At 43.8% G+C, this 10,153-nt stretch overlaps 4 non-coding genes across 4 annotated transcripts; 2 read left to right on the forward strand and 2 right to left on the reverse strand.

Moving 5' to 3' along the window:
* Positions 1–665: 665 nt before the first annotated feature.
* Positions 666–772, forward strand: LOC144765150 (U6 spliceosomal RNA). Its single transcript, XR_013597161.1, has one exon. It is a non-coding gene; the product is annotated as a U6 spliceosomal RNA (small nuclear RNA).
* Positions 773–1,795: 1,023 nt separating this feature from the next.
* Positions 1,796–1,868, reverse strand: TRNAR-ACG (transfer RNA arginine (anticodon ACG)). Its single transcript has one exon. It is a non-coding gene; the product is annotated as a tRNA-Arg (tRNA).
* A 712-nt stretch (positions 1,869–2,580) lies between these two features.
* On the forward strand, positions 2,581–2,687 carry LOC144764901 (U6 spliceosomal RNA). Its single transcript, XR_013596926.1, has one exon. It is a non-coding gene; the product is annotated as a U6 spliceosomal RNA (small nuclear RNA).
* A 981-nt stretch (positions 2,688–3,668) lies between these two features.
* TRNAR-ACG (transfer RNA arginine (anticodon ACG)) lies at positions 3,669–3,741 on the reverse strand. Its single transcript has one exon. It is a non-coding gene; the product is annotated as a tRNA-Arg (tRNA).
* Between the last annotated feature and the right edge of the window lie 6,412 nt (positions 3,742–10,153).

Genomic DNA, 10,153 nt, shown 5'->3' on the forward strand with positions numbered 1-10,153 from the left:
GTGTGTGTGTGTGAAGGCACAAGAAAACCCATCTGACCACCTGAAAGTCTGTTCTGTGAGGTTTTCCTAAGTTGTACAAAGGACTTTAGGAGAAGGAAGGACGTAAAAGCTAGGCAAAATGGTCCTAGATCCAAGAAAATCTTTTAGATCAGGCTCAGTTTCTTAAATACTCTGGGTTAACATAATCAGCTCCAGGTCTGTGTGGGGCTGAGCTTGTGAACTCCTTAGTAAGTAGGCGGGTACAACAAAAGGGAGTTTAATATTACAATAGGGGTTAAAATTCAGACACCTTGTCGTAGGCTCACCTTGTCCAGGGACCCAAGCATGCTGCCTTTCCACACTCAGAGCACTTCACCTAACCTACTGTGCAGCTGTTTCGCCTTTAATATCAAAGTTCCACAGGCAGCGTGATGTCACAATGCTCCTTGTCTGTAGCCCAAACCATGAGCCTTTGCAACCCTGGCATAATCTACATACTTACGGTGTGTGAAGTCTTGGACCACGAATGCAGTGAAGAATAATGGATTGCTACTCTTCATACATTTTTGGCCATTGGCTCAGATTTGAATGCTTACTGGCCATCTGAGCATCTCTGCCAGGCCACCCTATGTCTAGAGACTGTGGATTTAGAGAGTTTATAAACATTGTCAGTTCATCAATAAAGTGTGCTCGCTTCGGCAGCACATATACTAAAATTGGAACGATACAGAGAAGATTAGCATGGCCCCTGCGCAGGGATGACACGCAAATTCGTGAAGTGTTCCATATTTTTAACAGCTTTTAGGAGAGAAATCTTCTTTGTTTTCAAGACTTATTGAAATAATAAAGCAGGTTCCAGTCCTGTGTCATGTAATATGTATTTTTAAATTGTCTCTCCTCAACATTTTTAATGTATTTGCCTTGCAGTAAAGAAGGTGCGCTCTATGTCCAGCAGCATTTTACAATGAAGCCTGCAGGACTTCGGGGACTTTTCTTTCTCTTTTTCAGCCTCCCTGTCATTATTCTTCACCACCTCCAAATCTATACTGCTGCTAGTGATGAGTTGCTTTGTGGGAAGCAGGATAAAGAGAAGGGCAGGGCCTATGCAAATGATGGCCTCAGGGATGCCTGGGAGTCCCTTTTCAGCAGTACTGTTAAAATCTGCCTTGCAACCAGATTGGTCGGGTATGCTGAAAAACACCATGCCAGATTGGGCACCAGGTCTCTAGGCGCTTGGAGGACATATTGGGTCTACATCCCTAAGTTTCTGAGGTCCAAGAAATGTTCACCCTCCGCCCTGATAGAGAGGTCTTGGCCGATCGTGGCGATCGTGGCTGAGTGGGGAAGAAGGTAGCAGGGCAAGATGCTCATGGTTCTTCTCTAATAATGGACCAACTTCCTCTCTCTCCTTAACTGTGGTTCTGCCTGGCTACTGGGGCTACCAGTTGTAAGCCTGCAGCCCACAAGGAGTTGGTTTGTCCCTCTCACAAATGTAAATGGGTAAGCATTCAATTGCACACACCTGCCTGCGTCCACAGACCCTCGCGCACACACACTTTTGTCAACAAGCTTTTTTATGTAGTTAAGAGAATTAGGGACCCATGTTGAAATTCAAAAGCAGCACCACCACGTGACGGCCGTCACGTAGAGTCCAGCAGCAAATGGGAAACGTTTAACTAGCTGTGGTCCTATTACTGCAGCTCTACCGTGGAACAACTGCTGGATGAGTCCTGCTGGAGAATATTGAACCTACAACAAGTCTGAGGTAAATAAGAATACCACAGGAACATAATGAAAAAGAGACCTACAACCCTTCTGAGCCAGATAGGAGTCAAACCTACAACCTTCTGATCCGTAGTCAGACGCGTTATCCATTGCGCCACTGGCCCTATGTATTCACACCCATCTTTTTGTCCTTAAGAGGGCTAGAAAGCGTGTGTGTGTGTGTGAAGGTACAAGGAAACCCATCTGACCTCATGAAAGTCTGTTCTGTGAGGTTTTCCTAAGTTGTACAAAGGACTTTAGGAGAAGGAAGGACCTAAAAGGTAGGCAAAATGGTCCTTGATCCAAGAAAATCTTTTAGATCAGGCTCAGTTTCTTAAATAGTCTGCGTTAACATAATCAGCCCCAGGTCTGTGTGGGGCTGAGCTTGTGAACTCCTTAGTAAGTAGGCGGGTACAACAAAAAGGAGTTTAATATTACAATACGGGTTAAAATTCAGACACCTTGTCGTAGGCTCACCTTGTCCAGGGACCCAAGCATGCTGCCTTTCCACACTCAGAGCACTTCACCTAACCTACTGTGCAGCTGTTTCGCCTTTAATATCAAAGTTCCACAGGCAGCGTGATGTCACAATGCTCCTTGTCTGTAGCCCAAACCATGAGCCTTTGCAACCCTTGCATAATCTACATACTTACGGTGTGTGAAGTCTTGGACCACGAATGCAGTGAAGAATAATGGATTGCTACTCTTCATACATTTTTGCCCATTGGATCAGATTTGAATGCTTTCTGGCCATCTGAGCATCTCTGCCAGGCCACCCTATATCTAGAGACTGTAGATTTAGAGAGTTTATAAACATTGTCAGTTCATCAATAAAGTGTGCTCGCTACGGCAGCACATATACTAAAATTGGAACGATACAGAGAAGATTAGCATGGCCCCTGCGCAAGGATGACACGCAAATTCGTGAGGCGTTCCATATTTTTAACAGCTTTTAGGAGAGAAATCTTCTTTGTTTTCAAGACTAATTGAAATAATAAAACAGGTTCCAGTCCTGTGTCATGTAATATGTATTTTTAAATTGTCTCTCCTCAACATTTTTAATGTATTTGCCTTGCAGTAAAGGAGGTGCGCTCTATGTCCAGCAGCATTTTACAAGGAAGCCTGCAGGACTTCTGGGTCTTTTCTTTATTCTTTTCAGCCTCCCTGTCATTATTCTTCACCACCTCCAAATCTATACTGCTGCTAGTGATGAGTTGCTTTGTGGGAAGCAGGATAAAGAGAAGGGCAGGGCCTATGCAAATGATGGCCTCAGGGATGCCTGGGAGTCACTTTTCAGCAGTACTGTTAAAATCTGCCTTGCAACCAGATTGGTCCGGTATGCTGAAAAACACCATGCCAGATTGGGCACCAGGTCTCTAGGCGCTTGGAGGACATATTGGGTCTACATCCCTCAGTTTCTGAGGTCCAAGAAATGTTCACCCTCCACCCTAATAGAGAGGTCGTGGCCGATCGTGGCTGAGAGGGGAAGAAGGTAGCAGGGCAAAATGCTCATAGTTCTTCTCTAATAATGGACCAACTTCCTCTCTCTCCTTAACTGTGGTTCTGCCTCGCTACTGGGGCTACCAGTTGTAAGCCTGCAGCCCACAAGGAGTTGGTTTGTCCCTCTCACAAATGTAAATGGGTAAGCATTCAATTGCACACACACTTTTGTCAACAAGCTTTTTTATGTAGTTAAGAGAATCAGGGACCCATGTTGAAATACAAAAGCAGCACACCACGTGACGGCCGTCATGTAGAGTCCAGCAGCAAATGGGAAACGTTTAACTAGCCGTGGTCCTATTACTGCAGCTCTACCGTGGAACAACTGGTGGATGAGTACTGCTGGAGAATATTGAACCTACATTAAGTCTGAGGTAAATAGGAATACCACAGGAACATAATGAAAAAGAGACCTACAACCCTTCCGAGCCAGATAGGAGTCGAACCTACAATCTTCTGATCCGTAGTCAGACGCGTTATCCATTGCGCCACTAGCCCTATGTATTCGCACCTATCTTTTTGTCCTTAAGAGGGCTAGAAAGCGTGTGTGTGTGTGTGTGTGTGTGTGTGTGTGTGTGTGTGTGTGTGTGTGTGTGTGTGTGTGTGTGTGTGTGTGTGTGTGTGTGTGTGTGTGTGTGTGTGTGTGTGTGTGTGTGTGTGTGTGTGTGTGTGTGTGTGTGTGTGTGTGTGTGTGTGTGTGTGTGTGTGTGTGTGTGTGTGTGTGTGTGTGTGTGTGTGTGTGTGTGTGTGTGTGTGTGTGTGTGTGTGTGTGTGTGTGTGTGTGTGTGTGTGTGTGTGTGTGTGTGTGTGTGTGTGTGTGTGTGTGTGTGTGTGTGTGTGTGTGTGTGTGTGTGTGTGTGTGTGTGTGTGTGTGTGTGTGTGTGTGTGTGTGTGTGTGTGTGTGTGTGTGTGTGTGTGTGTGTGTGTGTGTGTGTGTGTGTGTGTGTGTGTGTGTGTGTGTGTGTGTGTGTGTGTGTGTGTGTGTGTGTGTGTGTGTGTGTGTGTGTGTGTGTGTGTGTGTGTGTGTGTGTGTGTGTGTGTTTGTATATCTATATTTATGAGGACCAGAACATGTTTGCACACCAACGCTATGAGGACCAGTGCGCTATGAGGACCGGAAAGCCGGTCCTCATAACGTTTACAGTGCTTACATACTGAGGGGATCTCTCTCAGCTGTCTGAGTGAAATTTTGGAGAGGGCTTCATAATTCCTATTTTTCAGACAGTGTGTGTGATGAATGCCCTCCTATACACACAAAAATATTCTCTCTCTACACACACTGACAGTGCAGTTGCTAAGGACAGAAAGCAACCAATCAGATCAGGGGTGTGTCTTCCTGGTCCTCATAATATCAATAGAAGTCTTAAAGTGTGTGTGATGTTGTAGGTTCCCATACTGTCAGTAGAAGTCTAGGAGAGTTTGAATATATCCTTCTAACCTTCAGAAAGTGTATTTTAATTTATCACTTTTGCAACAAAAAAAAACATTTTTATAGCTGGAAACCCAGCTCTAAACATTATAAATCCTAACAGCCAGAGTTTAAAAAGGGGGATTTTTTTGTGTGACATAGGCTCGGAAGAAGAAGGGGTTTTGAAGACTCCAATGATGTGTGTTTTTTATGAAAAGTACTAACATAGGGCCAACCATAAAAAAAGATATGTATTATAAATAGTCATTTCAACTTCTCAAAATTGGGACTGGGAATGTCCCTCCTACAGTGAGATAGCTGAAGGTGTACACGCTTCAGAATTTCAATTCAAGTGCTATTTTCTCACTGGAAAGCACCTGCCAAACGTTTTGGTGTGTCAAAAACAAAAAATTTGAAAATTAAAAGCACAGGCTCGATTCTGCACACAACAATGTGATGTGGAAACGTCTCAGTGGTTTCACTGTTTTGCTATTCAGTTCCAAGGATGAATTCTGTCCGGCCAGTGCTCACATTCTTTCATCTCCTTACTATAGCGGTGCTCACCTCTGCGCAGCTGTAGAAAGAGAGGAAAGTACTAGAGCTTGACGTGATCTGAAAGTGCTTAGAATTGAGGATAGATCTGGGATGTTCTGTCAGAGACTGGGATGATATGTCAGAGGTAGAAGAGAGCTGTCAGAATTATAACAGTTTATAGATGAGGAGCACAGAAGACAGTAGGAAGGATGTCTATGACAATGATTAGTGTAAGAAGTGGCTGAGAAGTGGCACCTGAGACTCTGGCTCACACACCACATAGACATTCAGTCCATGGACATACAGTAGACCTCCATAATAGGCTGACATTTGAGGTGTAGCCATTATTCCAAACCATAAGCAATATAACCCCCAGCAAACCCCCCCCCAGTGGATCTGGTGATAACTTGTACGGGGGTAGTCCAGTCTTGTATGCTACCTGTACGTAGCTACCTGTACGTTTGGGACATAAACTGCAAATATATATATATCTTTTGTCCTGGTCAGCAGAGTCCAGGAAACTTACAATATGCGTCTCACAATGGTGCAATGACAACATCAATAAAGTAGGCTGACTGCAATCCTCAGTAAGGTGTTTTTTATCATGTCACAGCAGAAAATAAGCAACTCAGCTTATATATAACCCATAGCTATTTGGCAAACCAGATACCATAAGCAATCTTGCAGGCAGGAAAGCATCATCATATCATTCAATGCAAACTTGCCCTAGGGTATCAGATATCACTTTGCACTCATTACACATCCATCACCCATTTGTAATAGTTATGTGTATCATCATCAACTGGACTAAGTACTGATGACAGTGAGCCAGGTAGCAGTAAACGGCGCAATAAACAGTGAGGGGAGTGTTTCAAGTTGAAATCTTTCTTTCCAAATTCATCTCTATCACCAAAGTGCTCGACCCGCAAACTTTTACTTTCAATTACAAATCAGGCTAATTCCAAGTCTCAGTAAACATTTTAATCAAGAATCAAAAAACTCAGACAGAAGCAGAGTCCGGATATGCAATGATTTTGAGGAGGCCTAGACGCAGGGAGAAAATTGTCCTTATGCATTTTCCCCACATATTAATGCTGTAACTAAGCGAAAACAAGCATTGGCATAGCCAATAGGTCTCGTCTTTGGGACCTTATAAGTGTTTAGCCATGCAACAGTTGATGTTGTTGCACCAAGGATATTGTGCTGGATAACTAAACACTTATAAGGTCCCAAAGGCGAGATCTAATGGCTATGCCAAGGGAAGCTAAACCCCCACTGTACACTCATTACACATGTGGCTATTCATTCTATGCCAAAACTGAACATAAACTTCTGTAGCCCAAGGAGAGTCTGGAGAGAGATTTAGAGAGAGAGAGATTTAGAGAGAGAGAGATTTAGAGAGTGAGACATTTAGAGAGTGAGATATTTAGAGAGAGAGCAAGAGATTTAGAGAGATTTAGAGAGAGAGAGATTTAGAGAGCAATTTAGAGAGAGAGAGCAAGAGATTTAGAGAGAGATTTAGAGAGAGAGATTTAGAGAGAGAGATGGAGAAAGATTGAGAGAGAGAGAGAGAGAGAGAGAGAGAGAGAGAGAGATTGGGAGAGGACTTGCGAGTTTCAAAGTGCTAGTTGAAAAATAATGTAAGATTCTGGATGAGTTTGAAAGCGAGAAAATGCCGACAGGGGGAGGAAAGATTGAGAAGAGGGGGGAGCTGAGGGGGGGGGGGAGAGAGAGAGAGCGATTTAGAGAGAGAGAGCTTTAGAGAGAGATATATATATAGAGAGAGAGAGATAGATAGAGAGAGAGAGATTTAGAGAGAGATTTAGGGATAGAGATTTAAAGTGAACAAGAGATTTAGAGAGAGAGAGAGAGATTTAGAGAGAGAGAGAGAGAGAGAGAGAGAGAGAGAGAGAGAGAGAGATTTAGAGCAAGAGAGATTTAGGGAGAGATTTAGAGAGAGAGATAGATTTAGAGAGAGAGTTTTACAGAGGTTCAGAGAGAGAGAGAGAGAGAGAGATTTAGAGATTGATTTAGAGAGAGAGAGAGAGAGAGACAGAGATTTAGAGAGAGAGAGAAAAATAGATTTAAAGAGAGAGTGATTTAGAGAGATTTAGAGAGAGAGAGAAAGAGAGAGAGAGAGATTATCCAGTCTGGCGCCTGAAGAGTATGAAGGTGATGAATCTCACATCAGAAATGGCAGAGGAAGGCTTGTTCTTATGATGCATGTACCACTCCCCATCGTACCCTTTTAATCTGTGAATAGTGGACTTGTAACAAAAGTTATGTTTGACATGTGCTAGGTGAGCTATTTCTTTTTTTTTGCCCTTGCATGCATCCTTAATATATGATTAAAAAAAACCTGAATATTTAAAAAGGAAAATCCCAAATGCTACACTTGCTATTCAGATTTCTGAGCTAATGTCTGGGGTGGTGTCTGTAGGACAAATAAGTGAAAAAACAGAAAAATACTCCCATTCAACCCACATTCAGAAGTTTCTAAAAAAGGCAATAAGTAAGTAAACACAGCACATGCGTTGACTGGTCCAAATGCACCACATGTTCTGCTCCTCAATGGAGAAGAGCGACAGAAGGGACACTTGAGGAGACTGTTGCTTGAATATGTTTATCCATTTATGAGCAGTGTCTATGCAGGTGTTTTGGCAAGGCATTCTAGTCACTCACCATACCATCCTCAAAATGTAAACGAAAAGTTCTGCACTTAAATCGTACAAGAAAAGCAGGCCATTAAGTCTTCCAGCGCTGCAGCTTTCACCATTGTTCGAGTATAGAACATGGATTTGTTGTGCTTGAAGACTGCTGTATTCGAGGGAAACTATTTTATTTAGACATTAATTAATTACCATGGGTTCCCTTTGCATATTTAGGCTGCTTCATTAACAATTCCAAAACATATGTGAAGGTCGCAGTGGCAGAGGTAAAAATGAAATGGAGCCATCTCTCCCAACATGGCGAGTGGACAGAAAATGATTGAGGAGGACGGAAGCATGAAGGTTAGGAGATGCTAAATTAAAACAGCATGTAAAGAGCACAGACTTCGGTTCAACCACATAGAAACTGAACGGGTCACTCTTTATTCTTATAAACTAGCAGGAGCAGTGGCACGCAGCCCATGTGCGCGCGCTATAAGAGTGCCCGCGAGCCATGCGCTTAATGAGCCATGATGATGGAGTGAGTGGCGCGCGCGCAAGAGCGAGCACCAGACCATATGTTTTGAATTATCGCACCTGTGTCTGGGCACGATAATTCAAAACATATGGCGCATGTGTGGGTAACGGCAAGCAATAGGCCACACACGCACGAGCCTCTGGTGAGCTTTTCAAAGCCCCTTACTAAAAGTCTCGCCAGTGCAGGGCATGTGCGCTGCTGCAGGCTCAACATAAAAATGAAAGTAAGAAGAAGAAAATTGGCCCGTGCAAAGTGATGACTCCTGCCAGATCTGAGCCAGTGACGTGAAGATAGAGATAGGGACTTTGCAATCATGTGCCAAAGGAATTTTACGAGCACTCGACTGCCAGATAAGAGACCCTGCTGAAGTGACTGCAACTCTACTGGAACATTTTTCCTTCATGAGAAAAGGAGAGAGTGGTAAAATTGCTAAATAAATTTTTTTCTGGAGACAGGTAAAATTCACATATCTAGACAGCTCTCTCCTTCACGCTTCAGTAGTGAAATGGCGAGCAGACAGGTGGGATTAAAGGCAATGCGTCTGTGAGGCTTGGAGGAGGACGATCATCCAGTGCATGAGAACCAAAGCCCTACTGTGAGTTGGATCAACTGGTGGGGTCAATATGTGAGAAGAAGCCAAAAGCCCAGTTTGCGCACTGAACCATCGATCTCAATTGGACAAGTCTAGGCTGAGCCCGTGATGGCACATGGACCTCGTCTCATCGACTCGCTCCATCGAGGTCCAATGGCTGCATGCAGAGCCGATGTATTCTGATGTTCTCGTGAATATGGGATGTTCCAAGAATACTAGTCTACCTAATTGAACAATGGCGCGGAAACCAAAAACAGGCTGAAGATCATACACTATGGAGGCAGTAGTCATAGGAGGACCAGACTAATGCGTGTACAAGGATTCCACACAGACCAATCCCAAACAACAGCTGGAAATTAAACAAACATACACATGAACATTTCCATAATATTGAACTTTTCAAAAGTGGCAGTTTTCCGGCTGTCCACCAGTCTAATGACTGTGAAAACTGCAAGGAAGATAAAGCAGACAAAGTGATAGTACCAACCAAAAAGGTGCTAGCGCATCACCACTCAATGGTTTCTGTCCAATAGAAACAGATGGCCCATGGTGTGTTTGCTACACAAGGGCTTTCAAAATATGAGGAGGACGTGTGGTACCACCAGGTGAGATGAGAGAGACTGCTGGAACAAGCAGCAACTGCATCCATCCAGTACAGAAAGCGCCACATCAGTAGCCACCCTGTTGGCCGTGCTTTCCTGACAATAGTGTTTCGTAGTGACTATTTTTTGCCCACCTTCACAGGTTTCTAAGTCAACTACACGCATACAAAAAGGGTTCTTGGTGGCTGGTAGTTCAAAGACTCTAACGGATTCTGAAGTCAGGGCACTAAAGCGTGCTCTTTAAGTCAAAGCAGAGGCTACAGATAACAATGATTTAAAAAAAAGGGAAATAAGTTAAGCCCTCACTGCTGATAGCTGGAATCAGCAGATCGCCCTGGAATCCCAGCATGGCCATCTAAGCCTTTCATCCTTCAGATGTTAATCACCATTGACAATGGCCTCAGTAGAAAATACACCATTAATGCATCCTGAGGCCACAACAACCATCTTGGACATCACTTACATTTTCTTAGCAAAGGTCAAATGAGCCCTAACAAAAAAATCCACACTTTACCCCAATGAGGGGGGCGCTAGAGAGCGCGCAAGCAGCATGGCCACACTGATGTGAGGCTCCTGCTTCCTGGAACT

This window comes from Lissotriton helveticus, chromosome 6, assembly GCF_964261635.1.
Source record: "Lissotriton helveticus chromosome 6, aLisHel1.1, whole genome shotgun sequence".
In the NCBI taxonomy this organism is placed as follows: Eukaryota; Metazoa; Chordata; class Amphibia; order Caudata; family Salamandridae; genus Lissotriton; species Lissotriton helveticus.